Source organism: Plutella xylostella, chromosome 17 (genome assembly GCF_932276165.1).
Source record: "Plutella xylostella chromosome 17, ilPluXylo3.1, whole genome shotgun sequence".
Classification (NCBI taxonomy): domain Eukaryota; kingdom Metazoa; phylum Arthropoda; class Insecta; order Lepidoptera; family Plutellidae; genus Plutella; species Plutella xylostella.
This window is the reverse complement of record NC_063997.1, coordinates 2,670,421-2,684,055: the sequence shown is the minus strand read 5'-3', so window position 1 is coordinate 2,684,055 and position 13,635 is coordinate 2,670,421. Positions and strand designations below refer to the sequence as shown.

The window sequence follows — 13,635 nt, the reverse complement described above, 5'->3', positions numbered from 1 at the left end:
TCCTCCCAAAATAAGCCTTTATAAATAAAAAAAGCCTTTACTTCGAATAAAGTGAGCTAGGATGCAGAAAATTCTATTCAGGAAAGTGCAAACGTATTTCCTACGGCAAATATTTGCTCGCCGAGAATTCTTAGAAGTTCCACTGAAACAGCATTTACCCAGCTATGTATATAGCTATCTACAGGTAGGTACATAGGTGGGCAAAATAAGTTTCAGTGCGGTTAACTTTAATACTTATCATATGAAGATTAAATGCATTTAAATACATAATTGAAATAGTGCTGTGATATATTTTTTGTACATATCGACCTTTGTCAGGATGGCCTTGTCAAATGTATTTTACATTTAAATACATAAATATATTACAGCACTATTCAAATTATGTACTCTAATGCACTAATCTTCATATGATGAGTATTAAAGTTAACCACATTTATGATTTTGTAAGTAAGTTAGAACCAAATTTTGATTACTCGCCTAGATTATAATGTTATAGAATTTAATTTTGTAATATGCTAATTGTAAATAAACATATATAATATTCATATACAGTGATATAAATAAAGTCTATCAAATTGTTTTGTTATCCTACTCTGAGGGTTTTCGTCAATGTTTTTATTTTATAAAGTATAAGATTATGTATCTTGTGCCAAGTCGTGGAATCTGAACCAGAGCCAAACTATTGGCGCCGGAGGCTAATACAATATGAAGGACTACCAAGAATTACGTTTATTGTCGGGAGAAATTGAGCAATGCGGGCTCAGATGGCCCGCTAAGTTAATTTCAATTCCGTTAAGTTCCGTTCTAAGGCTTCAGCTGAAAACCAGCGGTATAGTTCCTGGGATTATAGCACATGCTGAGTCTGGAGTCTTTTGCGACGCTGAACAGCAACTATATAGTACCTTGTGTTAGCTCATTACCTACTCATTTAATAATATGTTTTATTCGTACTGTAAGTTCATGCGATAACGCTTTCAAATGCCATTAGATAAGTGCTAGTGTAATTTGTACAATATTCAGAAATGGATTGGATATCATTTGGGATTTCTTTTACATCTTTTCGAAACAGTTGTTTCTACTGAACACATTACCCTACAATACGGTTGAATGCAAATTAACACCAACTAAAGCAATAATCAAGTAAGTACGCAAAGGTTTCAAAGCTTATAAGTATAAACCACATTTTAATTAGGTTACTGCAAACATAGCCACGGGTCACGGCTAACACGCTTTCTATAATTTTACAAACATGTTAGATTATCTCTTATCTTCTTACTGTACATGTAATGTCTCATTAGAACGTTTTGTTCTTAACACCGTCCTTAATTCGTGAGTCTTTAGAGCTACATTTGACTGCAGCTGTAACAGTTGGAAGGTATCCCACTGTATCTCGTTACTATGCAGGACAAGTGGGGACCCTCGGGAACGCCAACGATCGCAATTTGCTATACTCTTGTAGATCTGAGCGAGATGTAGGGCTAATGTAGGTAGGGTCTTAGCGATATCTCACTAAGTAGGTACTTATGTAGGTATAATATTATACCTTTCCATATTATTCCTTCGAGAGATCCAGGTGCAGGTACTGACACCCCCACAGAGAATGGAATAGAATAGAATACCTTATTCCTAGCAATAGATAATATAAGTCTGTGTTTGCAGTAGGAAAAGTTATCGCTTATTAGGTACTAGGTAAACTGCAAAATCTAGCAAAAGGTAGCTGCACCAATTTATCTAAATCGAAGAACGGACGATACAGTTTCGTTGTATCGCAGCTTTTGTTGTTAATAAGCGCGTTGTTTTAAGCGTTTCGATTGCATGACAGATGACAGCTCTCGTTCGTTCGACTTTGGTAGTTACCCCCCCAGATCTGATTGGCTGTCGTTGTCTAACTGCCAGTTTCTATAACTCTATAGTGCCACAAACTTATCTGTTCCGGTGAGAGCGAACTAAATTGGTCCATACCTCATTACTTACTGAATAAATTTCATATTGACATAGATTATATGGACCAATTTAGTTCGCTCTCACCGGAACAGATAAGTTTGTGGCACTATATACTGGTAGTTACTTTCATATGATTTTGACACATAGTTACTTTTGATTATGTCAAAATCGTATAGTAACTACCAGTTATGGATAGATAGAGATATAGAAACTGGCAGTAAGTAGCATTCAATTATAGAAAACAAGGCTTGAGATGGTAAATGTCGTTTTTTGATTAACCCGAATTACTTTATTTCAATGGCATAATTAGGTACTTAGGGGGAAAAGAAAAAAAAATGTCCAAAATCTTCCATCTTTCTTAATATCGTAGTAGCTTCGTTACCGTCGAGCAGAATAGCACCCCTGAAGACCCTCACGTTTCTTCAGGAAGCGCCACAACAATCAAGTGTGTCCCTTGTAGCATCCCGGACTCGTATTCTACAACCAATCTTGGGTACCGCTGGCTCGTCAAAGTAAAATGAAATTTTATTTTACTTACCTACCTACATTAGTTCAAATAAATATTTTTTCATTTTTATATTTACCTCTTGGTACTTACTACACCTATTTCCTCGAGAGTAGTCTAAAGCTAATGTAGCTTTCAACATCAGTAGGTGCAGTAAATTCGCAGGTCCTATTTCCTGAAACCTCACCTACTAAATTAATTACTTACCGCTTTATAATATTATAACACCAGCAGTAACATAATAAAATAATATTAGAATCAAATAATAAATGTTAGAATCTAAATCTCGAATTAACTCTACTCAGATATAAATAAAATACGGCAAACTAGATTTGCTCGCGACATTTGCTAGCAGAGAGGGCCGCTAGGGACGTTGATGGTGATGTAGGTACTCTACACACGTACGTAATCTCGACTAAACAAAATAAAACTTACTTCAAGTACTAACCTAATAGCTAGCGGGAATAAAATCCTACCATGAGGTTGCAAGTTGCATCACACTCAGTATACATCTTATATAGTCCACATTTTTACACAAATAAGTAAATAATACTTGTTTACGAGTAATGTTAAAATTATTCCTAAGCGGAAAAGGATAGCTTAATGACGACGTCTGCAATATTGAAGTGCATTTAACAGCGCATCAGAATATTACGAACCAAAAACGTAAATATTGTGTTCAAATTATAATTAAATGTACTTATTAAAAAATGCCTAGCACTCAATAGTGTTGGCAAGTGGAGCTTTTTCATTTCTCGTGAGTGTATTTTTCACCGCAACATGTATGAAAGCAAAAGGGTCAAAATACTGATGATGCACGAAACTGCTAAATGGATATTGGTATCCGCTCCGGTCGACCCTCGTCCGTTCTACAGATAGTCTACTCTGCTGGACCGGCGATGAGTTCGCTTAAATTGAAAGCTAAACTGAATTAGGTGTTAAGAGGTTACTTTCATTAATGTTGTTAGAGATAGCATTTGATTGTAATTCAAAATTCTTGTTTTTATATTTATATTTATCTGCAAAATAGACAAATATAGGTAATAAATGTCACATAAAATATCTAGGAAGGAAAGTTAATACAACCGAACCTGGTATAGTATACACACACACACGCACGCCTTGTACTAATGTACTCCTTTGCGGGGTAGGCAGAGGTGCATCGCTGCACCCACTTTTCGCCAGTGTTATGTTTAGTCCCAATGTAATAGGGGCGAGCCTATTGCCATTTTACGGTAAAGTATAACCCTTATTTTATGCGAGTCGGTAGTAAACATACTTTGTTGGCACGTAAAAGAACTTTAATTTTTTCAAAGTCAAGTGTGGAATTGCAATAATACAGTAGTAAGAAAATAAGGAATGTTTGTTTCACTAAGTTAGAAGTTCCATTTCCATCACTGTTTAAATTAAGAAGCGCAAAGACAGTTTTTGCATATACTTACATAGAATACAATTACAATTAATGTAAACTCAATACTATACGAATATCATACATTGTACACACCAATGTCATTATATCATCACGTGTAAATATTACTTGCGAAACTCATTAAAACCGAGTTACAAGAATTTTACTCGCATCTCTGACTCTACTTAACCCTTTAGCTGGTAGAAAAGTTAAAATATTTCGTTGCTTTTGGACCTTAAGGTAATAGCGTAAAGTTCAAAATATGGTAGCAACATTTCGACTACTACTGGTTGAAGGGTTAAACTGAGCACACGTGGTGTAATGATGGAGGGTTCACAAACCCTATTAAAACTTTGTAATGGTCTGTGAAACTTATAGAACAACAATTATAAGATCTTAGGAATAAGTAATTAAGTAGGTATGTATCATAGAATAACGAGACTAGCTTGTACTTGTTATTCTATGGTAGAGGTATATATATTAACTTACTTAAAGTCAGAAAAGCAAGTCAGATGATTAAGTTTAGTATGAGGGAAACATCTTCGTTCTCCCATGTCTCATAATAATAAAATTTACACCAGGATATAGGTACTATAGTCATGGGCTACAGATCAGTATATGTTTCATCAATGGATGCTCTGGCGGGTCACATGGCCATTCTCCTTTCAACCATATCCGTTTACTTTATTAAAGCACCTGCAAAGTTGCCGAGGCTTCTTCATTTCACGTCAGTCGAAGTCTATGTTTGCCGGTTATATACTATGTACCGGACGTGAAACCCCGACGGGCAGTGTGCTAACTTCAGCGAATAGAATAGTATTTATACCTATAGGGTATTATAGCTAAGAATCTATCTTAGCTAAAACATTCTACTTATATACTATACATATAGGTAAAGATATAGAAAACTGGAAGCTTTAGAACCGGCTGTCGAGGAAGTACATTGTTTTAAAGATAAAGAAAATAAATAGTAGGTACAATCGGCGGCCTTAATACTAAAAGTAATCTCTTCCAGACAACCACATTGAAAGGAAATCGATAGTATAAAGGAAGGGGTACTGTGTGACAAGACAAGAGATAATACAACATAATTACTTAGTATGAATAATATGTAAATACATACATACAATAATACTCAAATATATGATGATGATGATGTTTCATTCAATCATTATCATCAGACCGATCAATTAGAAAAATGTTTGTGCTTACTTATATTTACACAATAAAAATATGCTGCAACACTTCATGTTTCCTCTCTGGGGGGTTACTTCAGCTTACGACAATCATTTCACAACTCGACTGCGCTAACCACGACTCTATCTAGTTGTATTAAACGATCGTTTGTTTTTGTCAAGTTAGAAGAACCCTTCTGAGCGGGCGACACTCATAAATACAAATGACGAGATCCGTCGACGACAGCGAAAATGTAAGAACAAATACAAAACGGTATTTGAGCCAGTCAGGCAGACGCTTACACTACATAGGTGGTTAAACACAAAGCTTGGTTTCTTATTTATATTTGAGAATTTAAGCAGAAGGTGTGGAACTCAGACTCATTTATAAATACGGACGAAAATGTTGAAGTTGACCCAGTTCGTGAGAATATGATTTATAAGTACTTGTACCTACAATATTGGTTTTGCTTAATTGCTTTATAGAAAAAAAAAACCTTCCCCAGAATTCTTACGTACCTCAGAAAGACCTATAGGTACATATTTGTAATATGTAACTACCTGTAGAGGGTGCTGTATTGATCGTTTCTATAGAAACAGAAACATTTTCCCCGTTGAACCTTTCCTGTGGAATTGTTTCTGAAATCAGTTTGTTTAGGGAAATGCATGGATTTTCCTCTGCTATCCTTTCGTTTGGATATTTGTATAGAATAAAGAAAGAATCAGTTTCATCGGAGACAAAAACACCTTTGCATTTTTTTAGTAAATAAAATAATTTATGAAATAAATTCAAAAGATACCTACTTAATTGATTCTGTAAGTTTTTTCTTGTTCACCTTTTACTGCCTTAACACTAGTGAAAACCCTGCTTTTTATGATTAGGGAGAAAGTTATTTTAGATTCGTGAAATAACTCGTCTCTTTGCACCTCAATCATTCTCTTCCTCGATAAAGTTACTTATCTCACATTTTACGAGGTGTGCCGTTCGCAAATAAAATGGCGTGAATATTTATTGCGCGGTACTTCATCCGTAATTTCGCCTATTTTATTTCGACAGAGTATTAAACGAACCGTATAGAATATTCGGTAGGCATTATGAAGTTAAACAAGCTTAAAATGTATGTGTAATAAATAGGTAGCTTCTTTATAGGTAACTTAGTTTATAGGTAGATTGATATCTCATACTTACCCATCATAAATGTATCCAACGTTACAACTTACTACTATCATAACTTAAAGAAAACCAATACCAAACATTGTGGGTCAATATTAACCATTATGTATTCATCTGTCTTTATGTATATGCAATATCCAAATCTTTTAAGTAAGTAAGAGCATATTCAGCGTTCAGTTACTGAAAATTGTGTAATTTATCTTCACCTGTAGCTGCATCAAGTGGTGGCTGGCGCGGCTCCAAATCGGCTTCGGAATTAAACCGCGCCGTCAGCTCCGGAACCTGACTGTGACGTCATTATTGTGGATTCCAAACAAGGAGTAGAAGACTCGGGGTATCGTATTGGTGAGGTTAAAGTGTCTATATAGCATTCGAAAAACTTAATTTCTGAGCGCTCCTGGGCTAATTACGACTCTATCTCATTGAAATAAACGTATCGATTGTACCTATTACTAGCAGGTCTCACTTGTTCAATTTTATCAAGCTAGAGTAATCAAAGCACATAGCCGGGAGTCGGCTGGACGACTTTGTTGTACAAAGAAACTTTAAACTAAGGTCGACCCTAAATCTACTTCTGTCACTTTGTGTGCAAAGCATGCCAGCAATAGAGTCAAAGTCGAGCTTAGTTTAAAGTTCGTGTGTTCATGTGGTTTGAGCATGGAAGTAATAAGTACTTACGTACAACCGAAGTACTTATTACTTCCTTGGGTTTCAGTTTTATTTGAAATATGAATTGTTTCCAGAATTCACAAATATTTCAATAAAGTACGCACATACTGAAATATCACATTCTTACGTTTGCTTTGTTATTAAAATATAATACAATATTCTAACTTAATTTTAATAACTCGCCGCAACGCAGGTGTGAGAAAAAGCCAATTACCTTTTTGCAAGGTTTCCTTTCCGCTTATTATGCTATGCCAAAATGGCCGTTTTATGGTAATTTTTCAGACCAAAAATATTAAAGAACGTAGGTAAGTAAATACGTAGCTAAAATAATATATGGGTGATTCTTCGGGGACCGTATTTTCGACGGCGTTGAGGATATCTCTGTAACCAATTAAGATAATACCACGTAATTTTTTTTCAATACAATCTAGCTCTATCTCTATTTGTAACCAATCTCATTTTTTCAGTAAATGTTGTTTCAGTACTGAAAAAAATTATTTGAAGTGTGTTATTCTGATTCATATAGGGCGTCCGTTTGCCAGCTTGAGAAACAAATGTTGAGTTTTCCTTTCACAAAAAAAATATTTAGTACTTATAAATACGTAAGTTTTTTTATGAATAAATAATTAAGGAGTGTCCGGCATGTAGTACTGATTCATATGTCGTAACATGTTGATGACCATACTTGGTCTTGTAGTGGCAATGGGAGTCTGGTTGTCCGCTCGCTGGAAGCCAGCTTTCCAACGCACCAGCCAGTAGATGGAGGTGCTCCTAGAAGGCCTACATCCAGGTGAAAAGAAGGTCATAATCTGATTCATATGGTCTTGGTTCAGGTACCCTTCTGATTAATATGTCTCCTGTAAAAAATATATTTTCTGAGTATGATTCTTCAATATGAGTTTCATGTAATACTCTTGGGTTACAGATTTATGAAAAAAATATTCAGCACTGTAGTGTGTATGTATTACGAACTACCTAAGGTTTTATGCAAAATCCTGATTCATATGTATATGATTCATACGGTAAAAAACCTCATCCTATACAGGATGTTCCAAAAGTTTACGTCATGCTTTGGAAGGCTGATAGAACACCTTAGGAGTGACCAGAATATTGCTATATGACCTCAGTAAAATGTCGATAGTTTTTGAGATATTGACACTTTTATAAATTTTCTGAAAATTGTCGCCCTAGACCAGTTTTTTGCATGTCACTGGTACAAAATTCAATATTTTTAGTTTGAATTTTATTTTGCGTAACCTTCTATAGTTCTTCTATTGATGACAGTCCAAGAAGATTACCAGAAATGTTGTATGTTAAAAAAAAAGATGGTTTTCCTTGGTGTTCTTTTTTCTGTTTCTGATTCATATGGCCACAAAAAATTGTAACGTCAATAACTCAAAAACTACTTGATAAAAACGAGTGCCTTTTCCAATTATATGTTATTTGCTATATCCATTTTCATATAAACATATGTTATAGAGCTAAAAATGAAATTAAAAAATGGCCATATAATTCAGACGAAGAATGGAATTTCGAAGAATCACCCATATCCCATCAAAAAAAATACTTGTCAAAAAAACCAAGTCTCGTAACTCAGTTGTTCTACGGTAAAAAGAAGTGAGATCCATGTAATACCATATTAAATAATAAATATATTGACTCGGCCATCGCATGAAAACACGTGTTTATTAAATTATTTAGCGCGATGACCAAGTCAATATATTTATATAAAACATTAAAGATTTTTAAGATTGAGATGCGTGCGTCGATAAGACTTGGTATTACATGGATCTCACAACTTTTTACCGTAGAACAACTGAGTTACGAGACTTGGTTTTTTTCACAAGTATTGTTTTTGATGGGATCTCATTGCTTTTTGTATTTTGTAGACAGTTGTACTTTTTTTTTCTTCTAGGTACGTAGGTGCGTAAACTTAGTTTGGTAGGTACCTACATACATAAATCGCAAACTTGAGGTAAGATTCAAGAATCTTTATTTTTGGCTACTTAATGTACGTAATGAATAAATGTAATTTTGATACTTCGTACTGCATAAAATTTCCCTAATTAAATTTCAACCTTAGTTTCCAATACACAAAGTTCATTGTACATTAAGAAAGGTAATCCATTCTTTGCGGATTTAATTTGCATGACGGGAATTTTTTGCTCAAGTTGGCGGGGGCACTACCGTGCCCCCAAATATTTTAGTTTTTCCTTGATTCATACACCAAACACTACTTATATTCTAAATTTGAATCTTCTAGGTCTGCTAGAAGTGCCTTAGAATTTTTATGATCGGTGAGTCAGTCAGTGAGTGACAAAATTAAGAAACTTTGACCCTTGAAACTTGTATTTTTTTAAAACCATGGTACAAAGCTGCTATGAAAACGGGCTCCAATCCTTTCAAGTCTGATCTATCTGTCTTTTTCGCTCCCTTTCATAATAAATCAACGTTTCTCCTTCCAGCTTGAAATTGAATGAAATTTGAAATAAACTGTGTCTTTACAATGCCTGCATGGTTAGTGAAAATTCAGTCTTCTAGTTTTATCCACCACGAAGTTACAGGGGGTCGAAAATGGCCTGAATTGCTTCGAGAAAAGGATGGTACGGCCGTGCCGCTTTTTTGCTCGACTTGGTGTAACAGATTAAGTACGCCTCAAAGAAAACCAAGTAAATTAAATAAGTACAATAAGTATTTTTCTTTTTTCTTCTAATAGTCTTGAAAATATCTAAGGTGTTAGGTATTTTTGTTTAAATTTGCGCGGTTAAAAGAAAATCCGAATCAACGCCAACGTCACCGCACATATATCCGTAACTACTACTACTATCAACCAGTAGAACTGGTTTCTGAAAAGATTCTTCAGGCAGTTTCATAAAGTATTAAGTACAGATAACATCTACTTTACTCTCCTCCCCTCAGCAGAGCATACTATACCGATAATGTGCCTGCTTCGCAAATACCCTCATCGGGACATAGACCACATTTCGGATCTCGCGAGCAATGTCGAAAGCCCGAAGTATGTCCGAGCAATGTCCAAGCTATGTTCGCCCCGGGCCTTCACTGCAAGTAGGTAGGTATTATATACTCTCTCTCTCTCTCTCTCTTTCTCAGATAGGTACCATCCAGTACTATAAGTCAAGGTCGTAAAGGGCGATTTAGAATAGAGAGTGTTGCAAAAGTAGTATATAGAACGTGGTCTTTTTTTTTGCCATCTTACTATATTTGAAAGTTCTATAAAACTCTTAGCTTACTACAGGTAGATACTTTTAATAACACCCAGCATAACTGAAATTAAAATAGATACTTTGAAAATGCATTGTTTCATTCATTGCCTTTTCCATGAACAATACAATTTGAAATATATTTTAGCTTAGTTGTAATTACAATTTGTTCTATCGTATTTCAATATTGTGAATACTCTTCAACAAAGCCTCGGTATTTATTTTCGGTCTGCCAGTGCTTTGAAAACACCCCAAATCTAGAATTACATTACAAATTTTAATCGGTTTTGAAACTCTAAACTTTGATAATTAAATTTTCTAAGTTATAAAACGTACCGTGTTTACCCCTTGAAGCTGTTTTTGATTACCGCCCAAAAAAAACGGTGTTATAAGTTTGAAGCGTGTCTAACGTGATACAGTAACAGGTGACCAAAATCTTCACAGTGCTATGCAATGGAAATGCGTCTATCTCAGGGCCGAGTGTAGGTTTTTCTTAGCCGATCGAGCAGTGACAAATTACTCCAATTTTTATGGCGCCGAGGTGGCAAAAAAACGGGTTTACTCACTACTACTCGAGTAAAAACTCGCACTCTCCGTGCTGAAGGAGTACTTAATATCAATTTTCAACAGAAAGCTTCGTCGAAGCTTAGCGACGATAATAGGGTTTGCCAGAGTGTACAATGTAATTATTTGGTTCGCTTTGTGTGACTAATAGAATTCCTGTTTTGTCTCGAGACTGAGTCAGTGAGTAATTATCTTGAATGCTGTTTGAACAATGAACAGCCTTTCACTTCGGGTCTTATGTAAATTTTTATAACTATGCAGATGAAATTTGTGTGTCCCCATAATTTTAAAGATTTATTATCCTACAAATAGAATAATACAATCAAAGCTGTCCATTATAGCTATTAATATTTCTTTTTGACTGCAAAGTGATACAATATAAAGCTTTTTACTACCTTCGGGCCTTCATATCACATTTTTATAGCACTTACATTTTATTGAGCCAATTTTTCCATCGTTGGAACGTTTCAAAGTAAAAGTTTCTGCACCAAACGTGGGCAAATGAAGTTCAAATATCAACTAATTCTAAGAATTCCGTCTGGTTTAACCGACTGGAATAAATAAATTAGTAGTTTATTTTTGTATAATGGCTGAAAGATAAGGCATTACTTGTATAAGATAACTTATGTAAAATTTATTCTATTTCCAGCTTTTAATTGAATTCACAAAAGGAAAAAGACATTGCCAAAATTATTATCTGTAACCTACTTGTACTGTAAGTACATTTTAAATAAAAAATCTGTCATGACCAAGATTATCGAACTTAGGGTGGCTTTTATAAAAGTGATAAATGTATTTAACTTTTTATTTAAACACAATTTGAAATTAAATTTCGTAAAACATCTTTTACCACGACTTAAATATGATTAGTAATCTGTTAAACCTAAATGCGGTCAAATGGCTATTTAACTTTACTAAACACATTTATCTACTGTCATGGCGTCAGTCGCGGCGACCAGCTGACCGACCGGCTGTCAAGAGAACTTTTCCATTTCTATCATTTTTCCTCAGTGATGTCTAGTTGTTGTCTGTGAGAGATTCAGAGGTCATTGTTCAGAGGTTATGTTGAGGTTATCTAATAAATAATGTATTTGTGGGATATTTTGTTTGATGACGATGATGAAGAATTACTTCTCTTTATGAATAGACCTCGCTCATTACGCTATATTGCAGAAAGAACTAACTTATTTGAGACACTACCGGATAAAACATTTGTTAGGAGATTTCGTTTGACAAAACAAACTGTATCGCTTCTACTACAAGAAATTCAACAACATCTTGAATTTATTTCCACCAGGTAAGTAGCTAAGGTATTAAAATAATAAAGTTATCTGACTACATCATTATCTTATACTTTTATTTATAAGTAAGTACCTATAATTATTGTTACAGAAATAATGCAGTTACTCCAATGAACCAGTTGTTATGCACACTCCGATATTATGCAACTGGCAGTCAGTTAATTACTTGTGGAGATGTGATAGGTGTGGAAGAACCAACAGCAGCTTGCAGAATCATTCATAGAGTTACTCATGCAATAGCATTATTGTATAAAAAATACATTAAATCTCCTGATACCATTCAGGAACAACGTTTTTTTGCTCTCTATAATGTGCAAGTATGGTTCCAATACATTGCACAATAAATCTTGTTCTTCCCTTGTAAAATTAGGGGCACGAACACGAGAAGAAGTTGCTTGATTCATTTTACTTTGAAATCACAACAACAAATAAATACAAACACCACCACGCGGTGAAAGCCGAAATAAGTTTTGTTTTGAAATAAATAGTGTTATTTTGTCTATGTTTGAAATTGATAGATTGACTCCGTTTTACGCTGAGTCGTTTCGAATGTTCAATAAAAAATATGAAGTCTCTCATTAAAAAGATGTGGAACTGAACGTAAATAACAAATCGCAGGATGCTAAACGCATTTAACTAAATAGTAATCGAAATACCATGGTGAATTATGAAGCTAAACATGTTTAGGATAAAATTGTTTAGTGCATTAAACGCAATTAGCTAAATGAATTTATGTAGTATTTAAATAGAAGTTCGTAACAGCCACCCTTAATGTGCATTGAATGACTGCGTGTGATGATGTCGATGTCAGCGTAATGTCCCTCTAGAGTCTAGTGTGTTGTGATTTAATATCGCCTATGAACTGGCCTCGCCGCTCAGCCTACATCATTACGGGACATTACCTCTGTGTACATGAATGATGCCAATCCATTAGATACTTGTAGCTTCTGGTACAAGCTACCTGATAGATAAAGTGAAACTGATTTCAGTTGTAAATGTTTCTACTAAATATATACTAAGTAGCTATTTGAAATTAATCTACATGTTTGTGAATGGTTTTATGAATTCAAGCAAAAGTAGCTTTCGGCTGAAATTTTTACTACGCATTTAATTACGGCGCAAGCGTAATTAAATGCGTAGTAACTCTACACATAATCAAAAAGACAAACCCAAACGCAGGAACAAGAGTTTGGACCAACTTTATATTACCTAGTCTACACAAGAGCTAGGGTTTGTCACCATCCATAGTAAAATAATTTTTCAGTCACCAGATACGGCCCACAAAAAAAGGTACGGCGTATAAGGCGTATAAGCCGCCGCTCGGCGCGGGGGGCGCGGCGGCGCGGGGCGGGGGCACCACCCGCCGCTTTATAGATAACAAACTCGTACAGGAAAAACTTGACTCAGTTGAATTTAGCGAACTATTAAACCTCAACTGCCCTTTAGAATTATACAATAAAATCTATGAAACATTTGCTTCTATTTACGAAGATTGTTATCGAACAAAAGTTATAAAATGTAGTGGTAGGGATGATAAGGGATGGGTAGATGCTAGTATGAAACGCATGATCCTGGAGAGAGACAGACTGTTTATTTTATGGTGTAACGATAAATCTAACATGCTTAAAAGATTGAATTACACTAGGCTCAGAAACAAATGTAACAAATTATTTT

At 34.9% G+C, this 13,635-nt stretch overlaps 1 long non-coding RNA gene across 1 annotated transcript; it reads left to right on the top strand.

The window, feature by feature from the left end:
- Positions 1 to 11,424: 11,424 nt before the first annotated feature.
- On the top strand, positions 11,425 to 12,255 carry LOC125489818. Its single transcript, XR_007267259.1, has 2 exons — positions 11,425 to 11,957; positions 12,053 to 12,255. It is a non-coding gene; the product is annotated as an uncharacterized LOC125489818 (long non-coding RNA).
- Positions 12,256 to 13,635: the final 1,380 nt, after the last annotated feature.